This window comes from Mustelus asterias, unplaced genomic scaffold (genome assembly GCF_964213995.1).
Source record: "Mustelus asterias unplaced genomic scaffold, sMusAst1.hap1.1 HAP1_SCAFFOLD_627, whole genome shotgun sequence".
Lineage (NCBI taxonomy): Eukaryota > Metazoa > Chordata > Chondrichthyes > Carcharhiniformes > Triakidae > Mustelus > Mustelus asterias.
In genome coordinates this window covers 196,317-211,203 of record NW_027590576.1, presented here as the reverse complement: position 1 = coordinate 211,203, position 14,887 = coordinate 196,317, and the positions used below count along the sequence as shown (strand labels likewise).

Here is a 14,887-nt window from a genome sequence, read left to right as displayed (position 1 = left end):
TACTTACAACTAATCAAGTCTTTAAGAAACAAAACAACGTGAGTGGAGAGAGCATCAAGACAGGCTAAAAAGATGTGTATTGTCTCCAGACAAGACAGCCAGTGAAACTCTGTGGGGGTTACAAATAGTGTGACATGAACCCAATATCCCGGTTGAGGCCGTCCTCGTGTGTGCAGAACTTGGCTATCAGTTTCCGCTCAGCGACTCTGCGCCGTCGTGTGTCGCGAAGGCCGCCTTGGAGAACGCTTACCTGAATATCAGAGGGCGAATGCCTGTGACCGCTGAAGTGCTCCCCAACAGGAAGAGAACAGTCTTGCCTGGTGATTGTCGAGCGGTGTTCATTCATCCGTTGTCGCAGCGTCTGCAGTTTCCCCAATGTACCATGCCTCGGGACATCCTTTCTTGCAGCGTATCAGGTAGACAACGTTGGCCGAGTTGCAAGAGTATGTACCGTGTACCTGGTGGATTGTGTTCTCACGTGAGAGGATGGCATCTGTGTCGATGATCCGGCACGTCTTGCAGAGGTTGCTGTGGCAGGGTTGTGTGGTGTCATGGTCACTGTTCTCCTGAAGGCTGGGTAGTTTGCTGCGGACAATTGGCTGTTTGAGGTTGTGCGGTTGTTTGAAGGCAAGAAGTGGGGGTGTGGGGATGGCCTTGGCGAGAAGTTTGTCTTCAACAATGACATGTTGAAGGCTCCGGAGGAGATGCCGTAGCTTCTCCGCTCCGGGGAAGTACTGGACAACGAAGGGTACTCTGTCCACTGTGTCCCGTGTTTGTCTTCTGAGGAGGTCGGTGCGGTTTTTCGCTGTGGCGAGTTGGAACTGTTGATCAATGCGTCGAGCACCATATCCTGTTCTTATGGCCAAGCCAGTTCTCCACCCATCTAGCCACTTCTCCTTGTATCCCATGAGCCTTAACCTTCTTAACCAACCTGCCATGTGGGACTTTGTCAAATGCCTTACTGAAATCCATATAGACGACATCCATGGCCCTTCCTTCATCAACCGTTTTTGTCACTTCCTCAAAAAACTCCACCAAATTTGTAAGGCACGACCTCCCTCTTACAAAACCATGCTGTCTGTCACTAATGAGATTGTTCCGTTCTAAATGCACATACATCCTGTCTCTAAGAATCCTCTCCAACAACTTCCCTACCACGGACGTTAAGCTCACTGGCCTATAATTATCCGGGTTATCCCTGCTGCCCTTCTTAAACAACGGGACCACATTCGCTATCCTCCAATCCTCAGGGACCTCACCTGTGTCCAGCGAAGAGACAAAGATTTCCGTCAGAGGCCCAGCAATTTCATCTCTCGTCTCCCTGAGCAGTCTAGGATAGATGCCATCAGGCCCTGGGGCTTTGTCAGTTTTAATGTTCCCTAAAAAACCTAACACTTCCTCTCTTGTAATGGAGATTTTCTCTAACGGGTCAACACTTCCGTCCGAGACACTCCCGGTTAACACACCCCTCTCCTTCATGAATACCGATGCAAAGTATTCATTTAGGATCTCCCCTATTCCCTTGGGTTCTCAGCATAATTCCCCTCCTTTGTCCCTGAGAGGTCCGATTTTCTCCCTGACAACTCTTTTGTTCCTAACGTATGAATAGAATGCCTTAGGATTCTCCTTAATCCTGCCTGCCAAGAATATCTCGTGATCTCTTTTTGCCCTTCTAACTCCCCGTTTGAGTTCTTTCCTACTCTCTCTGTATTCCTCCAGAGCTCCATCTGTTTTCAGTTGCCTGGACTTAACGTACACCTCCCTTTTCATTTTAATCAGATCCTCAATTTCCCTGGTTATCCACTGCGCTCGAATCCTACCTTTCCTAGCTTTCCGTTTTACAGGCACATGCCAATCCTGCAGCCTTATCAATAGTTCCTTAAAAGACTCCCACATGCCAGACGTGGACTTACCCTCGAACATCCTCTCCCAATCAACGTCCACCAATTCCTGCCTAATCCGGCTATAGTTAGCCTTCCCCCAATTTAGCACCCTGCCCGTAGGACAGCACTCATCCTTGTCCATTACTATCCTAAAGTTAAGAGTTGTGGTCACTATTTGCCACATGTTCCCCTACCGAAACTTTGACGACCTGACCGGGCTCATTTCCCAGAACTAGATCCAGTAATAGCCCCCTCTCTAGTCGGGCTATCTACATACTGTTCCAAAGAACCTTCCAGTACGCATTTTACAAATTCCTCCCCGTCCAGACCCCGAGCCCTAAGCACTTTCCAGTCTATACCAGGGAAATTGAAGTCTCCCACTACAACAACCCTATTTTTTCTGCACCTATCCAGAATCTCCTGACATACCCTTTCCTCCACTTCCCGAGGGCTGTTGGGTGGTCTGTAGTACACCCCCAGCATAGTGACTGCACCCTTCCTGTTTCTGAGCACCCACAGCGACTCAGTACATGACCCCTCTAAGTTGTCTACCCTCTGCACCGCGGTAATATGCTCCTTAACTAATATCGCTACTCCCCCAACTTTTTTTTAGTCCCTCCTCTGTCTCACCTAAAACACTTATAGCCCGGAATATTCAGCTGCCAGTCCTGTCCTTCTTTTAACCAAGTCTCTGTCACCGCAACCACATCCAAATTCCGCATAAGCATTAAGGCCCTAAGTTCGTCTGTCTTACCCGTTACGCTCCTCGCATTGAAGCAGATGCACTCCAGACCTCCAGGCCCACTCAGGTCATCCTCATCCAGAATGCTCTTCTTCTTAGCTAGCCTTGCCCTGGCCCCCAGCTCAACCCCAGCCTCAGTATTTACTGACCTACTGTTTTGTTCCCCACCCCCCCTGCCACACTAGTTTAAATCCTGCCGAAACACTCTAGCAAAACTCCCAGCCAGGATATTTGTGCTCTTCCAGTTAAGGTGTAACCCATCCTTTCCGTACCAGGTGCCTCCTCTCATGAAGACTTCCCAGTTATCTATGAATTTGAAACCCTCCCTCTTGCACCAGTCCTTTAGCCACGTGTTCAATTGTAGAATCTCCCTGTTCCGAGCCTCACTAGCACTGGGCACTGGGAGCAGTCCAGAGATTGCTATCTGAGAGGCCTTATTTTTTAGCCTGGCACCCATCTCCCTGAATTTCTCTCGTGTGACCCCTCCTGCTCTTTCTACCTATGTCATTTTCACCAATGTGTACAATTACTTCTGTTTGACTACCTTCCCTTTTTAATATGCTTCCTACCCTCTCAGAGACATCCAGTACCCCGGCACCAGGGAGGCAGACTACCATCCTGGAGTCTCGTTCGCGCCCGCAGAACCGCCTGTCCGTGCCGCTAACCATCGCGTCCCCCACCACTATTTCTCTCCTAATCCCCTTCTGGGCCTCTGAGCCTGTCTCTGTGCAGGCGGTCTGGTCCTCGTGGCTTACCCCTCAGCAGAACCAGTAGTATCTGTGCTGAGAGGTAAATAAAGTTAACATGGAGTCAAAAATGAGTCCCCTTCAGAACTAGAGGGTAGAAATGTGATGGGTTCTCTGCTGTCTTAAAGGGAGGAGGGGGATGAAGTGTGTTGCAATGAATCCTTTGCTGAGTCCATCAGAAAGGACCCAGGTATGAAAGGGGTTACCATCCCAGGCAGCGAAGGTCAAAGCCTCCCTGTACATGCATGACGTGGCTGTGTTCTGCTCGGACCCGTTATCTGTTCGCAGGCTCCTCCAAGTCTGTGAGCAGTTCGAACTGGCCTCAGCAGCCAAAGTCAACCAGGGCAAGAGTGAAGCCATGTTCTTCGGGAACTGGGCTGACCGGTCCTGTGTCCCCTTCACCGTCAGGGCAGATTACCTAAAGGTGCCGGGGATATGGTTTGGAGCGCCAAAAACTGGGAAGAGCGCATCGCCAAAGTAAGGTATGGGCAAAGTACTGGGCACGTGGGAGCAACGCGCCCTCTCTATCACCGGCAAAAACCGCGTCATCCGGTGTGAGGTACTATCTGTTTCGTTATCTGTAGCGCAGGTGGGGCCAATTCCCAAATCCTGCGCTGCAGCAGTACCCGGGCCATCTTCAAATTTATCTGGAGATCTAAGATGGATCGTGTCCGGAGGGAAACGATGCATAAATCTCTTGAAATAGAGGGAGAAATGTTCCCAGCGCCGCCCTCATCCTGATGGCCACCTTTGCGTGCGGCTGCATCAAGCTGTGTGTAGATCCTCGGTACACTAACATCAAGTGCCACTACTTTTTGAGGTTCTACCTGTCCCAAGTGTTACGGAGGATGGGTCTGGCCACGCTGCCGCGTAACGCTCCAAGTAGTTGGACCGTACCCCAGCACCTATCCTTTGTGGAGAACTTCTTCCAGAAACACAACTTTGACCACATGGCAATCAAGCAGTGGTCAGCGCGTAATGTCCTTGAGGCCCTGAGGGAAAAGGAGATGGGGATCCTGTCGGATGGTTCCCTGAGCAGACTGTCAGTGTCATCTGGCAGAATGCCTCATCACCAGAACTTTCAAACAAGCACCAAGACCTGGCTTGGCTGGGGGCGAGAAGTGCACTTCCCGCCAGATCCTTCATGCATGCCCGAGGTCTCAACACCACCGCACGCTGCCCTGGAAGCGGTTGCGGGGCTGATGAGACGGTCGCACCACTCCTTGTGAAATGTGCCTTTGCCACGGAGGTCTGGAGTGAGCTGCAGTGGCATTTGTCGAGGTTCATCCCAAGCAGCTCTGTGACGCAGGACTCTGTTTTCTACGGGCTGTTTCCAGGGACGCACACCGAGACAACTATCAACTGCTGCTGGAGGGTCATCAACTCGGTGAAGGATGCTCTTTGGTCTGAAACTTGCTGATCTCCCAGGGCAAAGATTTGTCCTCGACCAAGTGTTGCACACTGGCACATTCCAAGGTCCAGGACGACGTGCTGAGGGACACTCTCAAGCTCGGGGCAGCCGCCGCAAAGGGGAAAGGCCACTGTTTAAAGCCTTTCAACCAAGGCAGACCGCGGGGCCAGTAACTGTAAAAAACCCTTGGTAACTGTGGAACTCTGTAAAAACAGCACACAGTGAAATGTGATGAATGTCTGTAGTTTGTTGAAGAACTGAACTGTAATGTATGTAATGTCTTGGAACTGAGCACTGTAAAATGTTGAAGTTAAGGAAATTGTAAATATGTGTTTTTGCACTATCTGTACTGTTTGGAAATGTCGTTTCTGTAATGGCTAATTTCAGAGTATTTATGAATAAAGTAGATTTCTGAAATAAAAAAAATCTGATCAGTTTATTATCTGACACGTCCCTTCTCTGGGGACCATAGATTAAATTGATTTTTGGAGCAGGGATTTAGAATCGGGGCTTGCTCCGTCCACTCCACGTATCGACCCGGTATTGCAGTATCTCCCGGAACGGTGCACCACCCCCTTACTGGGGGCATTCTCAAACTTCAAAAACAGCTCTCACACAACTCACTCTGCTTTCTCTCTTTCCAAAACAAACACTTCCTCACCAAACATGCTCACTGGCAGACACACAGACACACACACACACACAGACAGAGACACACACACACACACAGACAGAGACACACACACACACAGACATGCACAGACACACACACACACAGACATGCACAGACGCACACACACAGACGCGCACACACAGGCACACACACACACACACAGAGACACACACACACAGACAGAGACACACACACACAGACACACACACACAGAGACACACACACACACAGAGACACACACAGACACGCACACACACAGAGACACACACAGACACGCACACACACACACAGAGACACACACACACACACAGAGACACACACACAAACAGACACACAGACACACACGCACACAGAGACACACACACACACACAGACAGAGACACACACACACACACACAGACAGAGACACACAGACACACACGCGCACAGACACACACGCAGACACGCAGACACACACACACACGCACACACACACACAGACACACACACACACGCACACACAGAAACACACACATAGACACACAGACAGAGACACACACACACACAGACACACACACACACGCACAGACACACACGCACAGACACACACGCACAGACACACACGCACAGACACACACGCACAGACACACACACGCACAGACACACACACGCACAGACACACACACGCACACACAGACACGCACACACAGACACGCACACACAGACACGCATACACAGTTTTTCCTGCCAACCTTTGGCTTCAGTTTATCGGGCCCAGATCCACCCTTGCTCCATTGAAGTCGTCTTTCCCCGACTCAATTAATCTCACTCTGGATTGTTCATTGTCCTTTTCCATTCTTATCCTAAATCATCTACACTCCCCACATTTTCCGCTGCCTCGGAAAAGCAGCCAGCATAATCAAAGACCTCACGCATCCCGAACATACTCTCTTTCATCTTCTTCCGTCGGGAAAAAGATACGAGAGTCTGAGATCACGTACCAACCGACTCAAGAACAGCTTCTTCCCTGCTGCCATCAGACTTTTGAACGGACCTACATTATATTAACTTGATCTTTTTCTCCACCCTAGCTACAACTGTAACACGATATTCTGCATCCCCTCCTTTCCTTCTCCCCTATTGTACTCTATGAACGGTATGCTTTGTCTGTACAGTGCGCAAGAAACAATACTTTTCACTGCAGGCTAATACATGTGACAATAATCAATCAAGTCAAATTCCTTACTTACCTGGCAGGGGAAAGTCAACAAAAGCAAATTACTGAGGATCCCTTCCCGGCCTTTTGGCTGAGATCAAGTGTCTGATCAAAGCCAAGGGCTCACATTTTGCAAAGAGCTATCGAAGTTCGCTGGGGGTTGTGGATTGAAGAAGCAGACGAGGGAATACACAGAAGGCAACACTTGAGCTCTGCTGCTACTGCTGGATCTTTGGTGCACCCAAAACTTGCTAATCTCCCAGGGCAAAGATTTGTCCTCAACCGAGTGTTGCAGACTGGCACATTCCAAGGTCCAGGACGACGTGCTGAGGGACATTCTCAAGCTCGGGGCAGCCGCCGCAATGGGGAAAGGCCACCGTTTAAAGCCTTTCAAACAAGGCAGACTGCGGGGCCAGTAACTGCAAAAAACCCTCGGACTGCGTAACTGTGGAACTCTGTAAAAACAGCACACAGTGAAATGTGATGAATGTCTGTAGTTTGTTGAAGAACTGAACTGTAATGGATGTAATATCTTGGAACTGAGCACCATAAAATATTGAAGTTAAGGAAATTGTAAATATATGACAGGTTCAGACAGGTAAATGGGTGCCCGCCAGGAGAGGCAGGCAGGTAGTGCAGGAGTCTCCTGGGGCTATTCCCCTTTCAAACAGTGATGCGCTATCGATTAGGCAAAAGACGACTTGTGTGCCAATACAACTGTCGACTGTTATTCATTACAGAACCAAGAGCACATCCCAACAGATAACCGACCCGAACTGAACAAGGGGGAGGGAACAGCCACCTTTATACTAGGTGACAAGGGGAGGAGCCGGCAGGAGATGTGTCCAGGCAGGACAAACACAACAACGGTGGTCCAGGCAGGACAAAGGCACAACTGAAGTCCACCACAAACAGGGACACTGTTGAGGGGGATAGCCTGTCAGGGGGAGATACCAGCAGCAGCCAGGCCTGTGGCACCACAGCTGGTTCTGCTGTGGGACAGGGTCGGGCAAAGAGCAAGCGAGCAGTAGTAATAGGGGACTCGCTAGTTAGAGGCACAGACAGGCGTTTCTGTGGCCGCAATCGAGACTCCAGGATGGTGTGTTGCCTCCCTGGTGCCAGGGTCAAGGATGTCTCTGAGCGATTGCAGGACATTCTTAAGGGGGAGGGGGAGCAGCCAGAGGTCGCTGTACATATTGGTACCAACGACATAGGTAGGAAAAGGGATGAGGTCCTGAAGTGTGAATATAGAGGGTGAGGCAGAAGGCTAACGTGTAGGACCTCGAAGGTAGTAATTTCTGGACTGCTACCGGTACCACGTGCTAGTGAGAGTAGGAATAGGAGGATTAGGCAGATGAATGCCTGGCTCGAGAGCTGGGGGCAGGGATTTAGATTTTTGGATCATTGGGATCTTTTCTGGGGAAGGGGGACGGGTTACACCTGAACTGGAGGGGGACTGACATCCTGGCGGGGAGATTTGCGAGAGCCACTCGGAGGGTTTAAACTAGTTTGGCGGGGGGGGGGGGGGGGGGCGGGGGTGGGATCCAAAGCAGTCGGGAGACTGAAGAGAAGATTGAGGACAGCACTGAAGTTAAAGAGGGCACATTAAGTGCCGGGAGTGTAAAACTGGAAGTAGGCCCCAGTGAATTTTCTGAGTCGGAGCAAGGGAGGCAGCGAGTGGAACGCGAGACTGCGCAGGCGCCAGACGTCAGCCAGGAGCGCGCGGAGGGTTTAAAAAGCAGGCCACTCTATCCAGCGGCCGGCGGAATGAGAGGGAGCAGAGTGGGACGGCTTTGGCTCAAACAGGCTTCGGCGTGAACAGGCAGAGGCGAGGGCAGGTTCCGGTAAGTTGTGATTGTTTCATCAGAGTAGAAAGAATGCCAGGCAGGATGTTGGAATGCTTCTCTTGCAGGACGTGGGAAGTCAGGGAGACCTCCGGTATCCCCGACAACGACACCTGCAGGAGGTGCATCCAGCTGCAGCTCCTAACAAACCGCGTTAGGGAACTGGAGCAGGAGCTGGTTGACCTCCGGATCATTCGGGAGAATGAGGAGTTTATAGATAGTAGCTTCAGGGAGGCAGTTACGCCAAAGGCACAGAGCACAAGTAATTGAGTTACCGTCAAGCGAGGGAAAGGGCAGGCAGAGCAGGGTTCCCCTGTGGCCATTCCCCTCCACAACAGGTATACCGATTTGGATACTGTTGTGGAGGATGCCTTACCTGGGGCAAGCTGCGGCAGCCGGATCTCTGGCACTGAGTCTGGTTCTGCAGCGCAGAAGGGAGGGTGGAATGAAGAAGAGGAGAGCAGTAGTGATAGGGGACTCAATGGTCAGAGGTACAGACCGGAGGTTCTGTGGTCGGGACAGAGACTCCCGCATGGTTTGCTGCCTCCCAGGTGCCAAGGTCAGCGATGTCTCTGATCGCGTGCACAGCGTTCTAAAGTGGGAAGGTGATCAGCCGGATGTCGTGGTACACATCGGTACCAATGACGTGGGAAGGAAGAGTGAGGAGGTCCTAAAGAGTGAGTATAGAGAGCTTGGTAGGAAGTTAAAAAGCAGGACCCCGAGGGTAGTAATCTCAGGATTGCTACCTGAGCCACATGCCAGTGAGGGCAGGAGTAGGATGCTTGGGCGGATGAACACGTGGCTGAGGAACTGGTGCAGGGGGCAGGGTTTCCAATTCTTGGATCATTGGGACCTCTTCTGGGGCAGGTGGGACCTGTACAAGAGAGACGGGTTACACCTAAACTACAAGGGGACCAATATACTTGCAGGGAGATTTGTTAGTGTTATTGGGGAGCGTTTAAACTAGATTTGCAGGGGGATGGGAACCAGAGTGCCAGAGCAGATAGTGGAGCAGGGGTAAAAAGACAGGTTAGTTCATGCAAAATCACAAATGGAAGGGTAGAGTGTGGTGGAAATAACCTTTTGAGGTGTGTCTATTTCAATGCCAGGAGTATTGTGGGGAAGGCAGATGAGCTGAAGGCGTGGATCGACACATGGAAATATGACATTATAGCCATTAGTGAAACTTGGCTACAGGAGGGGCAGGACTGGCAGCTCAATGTTCCAGGGTTCCAATGTTTCAGGCGGGATAGAGGCAGAGGGATAAAAGGTGGGGGGGTGGCATTGTTGGCCAGGGAAAATGTTACAGCGGTACTCAGGCAGGATAGATTAGGGAGCTTGTCTACAGAGGCTCTATGGGTGGAGCTGAGAAACAGGAAAGGTATGACCACATTAATGGGCTTGTATTATAGACCACCCAATAGTCAGCGAGAATTGGAGGAGCAAATCAGCGGAGAGATAGCTGACAACTGCAGGAAACATAAAGTTGTGATCGGAGGGGATTTTAATTTTCCACATATAGATTGGGACTCGCATACTGTTAAAGGTTTAGACGGGGTAGAGTTTGTAAAATGTGTTCAGGAAAATTTTCTGAATCAACATATAGAGGTACCAACTAGAGAGGATGCAATATTGGATCTCCTATTAGGAAACGAGTTAGGACAAGTGACGGAAGTGTGTGCAGGGGAATACTTTGGTTCCAGTGATCATAACGCCATTAGTTTCAACTTGATCATGGATAAAGATAGATCTGGTCCTCGGGTTGAGCTTCTAAACTGGAAAAAGGCCAAATTTGAAGAAATGAGAAAGGATCTAAAAAGCGAGGATTGGCACAGGCTGTTCTCTGGCAAGGATGTGATTGGTAAGTGGGAGGCCTTCAAAGGAGAAATTTTGAGAGTGCAGAGATTGTCTGTTCCTGTCAGGATTAAAGGCAAAGTAAATAAGAAGAAGGAACCTTGGTTCTTGAGGGATATTGGAACTCTGACAAAGAAGAAGAGAGAGATGTATGACATGTATAGGCAACATGGAGCAAATAAGATGCTTGAGGAATATAAAAAGTGCAAGAAACTACTTAAAGAAATCAGGAGGGCTAAAAGACATGAGGTTGCTTTGGCAGACAAGGTGAAGGATGATCCTAAGAGCTTCTACAAGTGTATTAAGAGCAAAAGGATAGTAAGGGATAAAATTGGTCCTCTTGAAGACCAGAGTGGTCGGCTATGTATGGAACCAAAAGAAATGTGGGAGATATTAAACGGGTTTTTTGCATCCGTATTTACTGAGGAAACTGGCACGGAGTCTATGGAAATAAGGCAAACAAGTAGGGAGGACATGGAACCTATACAGATTAAAGGGGAGGAGGTGCTTGCTGTCTTGAGGCAAATCAGAGCAGATAAATCCCCAGGACCGGACAGGGTATTCCCTCAGACCTTGAAGGAGACTAATGTTGAAATTGCAGGGGCCCTGGCAGATATGTTTAAAATGTCGGTATCCACGGGTGAGGTGCTGGATGATTGGAGGATAGCTCATGTTGTTCCGTTCGAACATAGAACATAAAAAACTGCAGCACAAAACAGTCCCTTCGGCCCCACAAGTTGTGCCGAACATATCCCTACCTTTTAGGCCTACATATAACCCTCCATCCTATTAAGTCCCATGTACTCATCCAGGAGTCTCTTAAAAGACCCTATTGAGTTCGCCTCCACCACCACTGACGGCAGCCGATTCCACTCGCCCACCACCCTCTGTGTGAAAAACTTCCCCCTAACATCTCCCTGTACCTACCCCCCAGCACCTTAAACCTGTGTCCTCTCGTAGCAGACATTTCCACCCTGGGAAAAAGCCTCTGAGAGTCCACCCGATCTATGCCTCTCAACATCTTATACACCTCTATTAGGTCTCCTCTCATCCTACGTCTCTCCAAGGAGAAAAGACCGAGCTCCCTCAGCCTATCCTCATAAGTCATGCCACTCAATCCAGGCAACATCCTTGTAAATCTCTTCTGCAACCGTTCAATCTTTTCCACATCCTTCCTGTAATGAGGCGACCAGAACTGAGCACAGTACTCCAAGTGGGGTCTGACGAGGGTCTTATATAGCTGCATCATTATCCCCGGACTCCTAAACTCAATCCCTCGATTGATAAAGGCCAGCACACCATACGCCTCCACCTGCGGGGCCGATTTTAGAGGCCTATGGGCCCAGACCCCAAGGTCCATCTGATCCTCTACAGTACTAAGAGTCTTTCCCTTTATATTGTACTCATTCATCCCATTTGACCTGCAAAAATGGACCACGACGCATTTATCTGGGTTGAAGTCCATCTGCCACTTCTCCGCCCAGTCTTGCATCCTATCTATGTCCCTCTGTAACTTCTGACATCCCTCCAGACTATCCACACCTCCACCAACCTTCATGTCGTCGGCAAACTTACCAACCCATCCCTCCACTTCCTCATCCAGGTCATTTATGAAAATGACAAACAGCAAGGGTCCCAGAACAGATCCCTGGGGCACACCACTGGTGACCAACCTCCATTTAGAAAAAGACCCATCTATACCCACTCTCTGCCTCCTTTGGGCAAGCCAGTTCTGGATCCACAGGGCAGCAGCCCCTTGGATCCCATGCCCTCTTACTTTTTCTGGAAGCCTTGCATGGGGAACCTTATCGAATGCCTTGCTAAAATCCATATAAACCACATCTACCGCCTTCCCTTCGTCAATGTGTTTAGTCACATTTTTGAAGAACTCCACCAGGCTCGTAAGGCAAGATCTGCCTTTGACAAAGGCATGCTGAGTATTCTTGGGCATACTAAACCTCTCCAAATGCTCATAAATCTTGTCCCTCAGGATCTTCTCCATCAGGCTTTAGGGTTTTCCTTAATTCTACCTGCCAAGGCCTTCTCGTGACCCCTTCTGGCTCTCCTAATTTCCTTCTTTAGTCCCTTCCTACAAGCCGTATACTCATCTAGATCCCTATCTTCGCCAAGCTCTCTGAACCTTTTGTACGCTTTCCGTTTCCTCTCGACTAGGTCCTGCACAGCTTTCGTGCACCACGGTTCCTTTAACCGACCAACTCCTCCCTGTCTGCTCGGACCGTTGTTCTGTAGAACAAGGTAAATGGTAGGACTCTGGAGAGTGCAGTTGAACAGAGGGATCTGGGAATACAGGTACAGAATTCCCTAAAAGTGACGTCACAGGTGGATAGGGCCGTAAAGAGTGCCTTTGGTACATTGGCCTTTATAAATCGGAGTATCGAGTATAAAAGTTGGAGTGTTATGGTAAGGCATTGGTGAGGCCGAATTGGAGTATTGTGTACAGTTTTGGTCACCTAGTTACAGGAAGGATGTAAATAAGGTTGAAAGAGTGCAGAGAAGGTTCACAAGGATGTTGCCGGGACTTGAGAAGCTGAGTTACAGAGGGAGATTGAATAGGTTGGGACTTTATTCCCTGGAGCGTAGAAGATTGAGGGGAGATTTGATCGAGGTGTATAAGATTTTGATGGGTATAGATAGAGTGAATGCAAGCAGGCTTTTTCCACTGAGGCGAGGGGAGAAAAAGACCTGAGGGCATGGGTTAAGGGTGAAAGGAGAAAAGTTTAAAGGGAATATTAGGGGGGGCTTCTTCACGCAGAGAGTGGTGGGAGTGTGGAATGAGCTGCCGGATAAAGTGGTAAAGGCGGGGTCACTTTTAACATTTAAGAAAAACTTGGACGGGTTGATGGATGAGAGGGGTGTGGAGGGATATGGTCCAAGTGCAGGTCAGTGGGACTAAGCAAAAAAAGGTTCGGCACAGACAAGAAGGGCCAAAAGGCCTGTTTCTGAGCTGTAATTTTCCATGGTTCTATGGTTTCTATGGTTCTAACTCCAGACAGACATTCCTTGAAAAACTGCCACCTCTCTTCAGTACATTTCCCCGAGAATACCTCCTTCCAATTTACTCCTCTAATTTGCTGCCTTATGTCTTCATATTTCCCCTCACTCCATATAAACGCTTTCCTAGCGTGCCTGATCCTCTCTTTTTCCAATGCAAGCATAAAGGAGATAGAGTTATGATCGCTATCCCCAAGATGCTCTCCCACTGAGAGATCTGACACCTGTCCAGGTTCATTGGTCAGTATCAGATCAAGTACAGCCTCTCCTCTTGTAGGCTTGTCCACATGCTGTGTCAGGAAACCCTCCTGAACACACCTAACGAACCCCTCCCCAATCAATCCCCTTACCCTTCAGGATATTCCAATCTATGTTTGGGAAATTAAAGTCTCCCATCACAACAACTCTGCTCTTACTGCAACTCTCCAGGATCTGTTTCCCTATCTGCTCCTCCACCTCCCTGTCACTATTGTTTAAAAAAGGTTCAAAAAGTAATGTGGGAAATTATAGGCCGGTAAGTTTGACGTCAGTAGCAGGTAAATTATTGGAAGGAGTACTAAGAGATAGGATCTACAAATATTTGGATAGACAGGGACTTATTAAGGAGAGTCAACATGGCTTTGTGCGTGGTAGGTCATGTTTGACCAATCTATTAGAGTTTTTCGACGAGCTTACCAGGAAAGTGGATGAAGGGAAGGCAGTGGATGTTGTCTACATGGATTTCAGTAAGGCCTTTGACAAGGTCCCGCATGGGAGGTTAGCTAGGAAGGTTCAGTCGCTCGGTATAAATGGAGAGGTAGTAAATTGGATTAGACATTAGCTCAATGGAAGAAGCCAGAGAGTGGTAGTGGAGGATTGCTTCTCTGAGTGGAGGCCTGTGACTAGTGGTGTGCCGCAGGGATCAGTGCTGGGTCCATTGTTGTTTGTCATCTATAACAATGATCTGGATGATAATGTGGTAAATTGGATCAGCAAATTTGCTGATGATACAAAGATTGGAGGTGTAGTGGACAGTGAGGAAGGTTTTCAAAGCTTGCAGAGGGATTCGGACCAGCTAGAAAAATGGGCTGAAAAATGGCAGATGGAGTTTAATGCAGACAAGTACGAGGTATTTCACTTTGGAAGGACAAACCAAGGTAGAACAGATAAGGTAAATGGTAGGACACTGAAGAGTGCAGGAGAACAGAGGGATCTGGGAATACAGATACATAATTCCCTAAAAGTGGCATCACATGTAGATACGGCCGTAAAGAGTGCTTTTGGTACATTGGCCTTTATAAATCAAAGTATTGAGTATAAGAGTTGGAATGTTATGCTGAGGTTGTATAAGACATTGGTGAGGCCGAATTTAGAGTATTATGTGCAGTTTTGGTCACCTAATTACAGGAAGGATATTAATAAGGTTGAAAGAGTGCAGAGAAGGTTTACAAGGATGTTCCCAGGACTTGAGAAACTGAGTTACAGAGAAAGGTTGAATAGGCTAGGACTTTATTCCCTGGAGCGTAGAAGAATGAGGGGAGATTTGAT

General features: G+C 48.9%; 1 pseudogene; it reads left to right on the top strand.

Moving 5' to 3' along the window:
- The first annotated feature begins 5,155 nt into the window (after positions 1 to 5,155).
- LOC144487164 (U2 spliceosomal RNA) lies at positions 5,156 to 5,356 on the top strand (annotated as a pseudogene).
- The last annotated feature ends 9,531 nt before the right edge of the window (positions 5,357 to 14,887 follow it).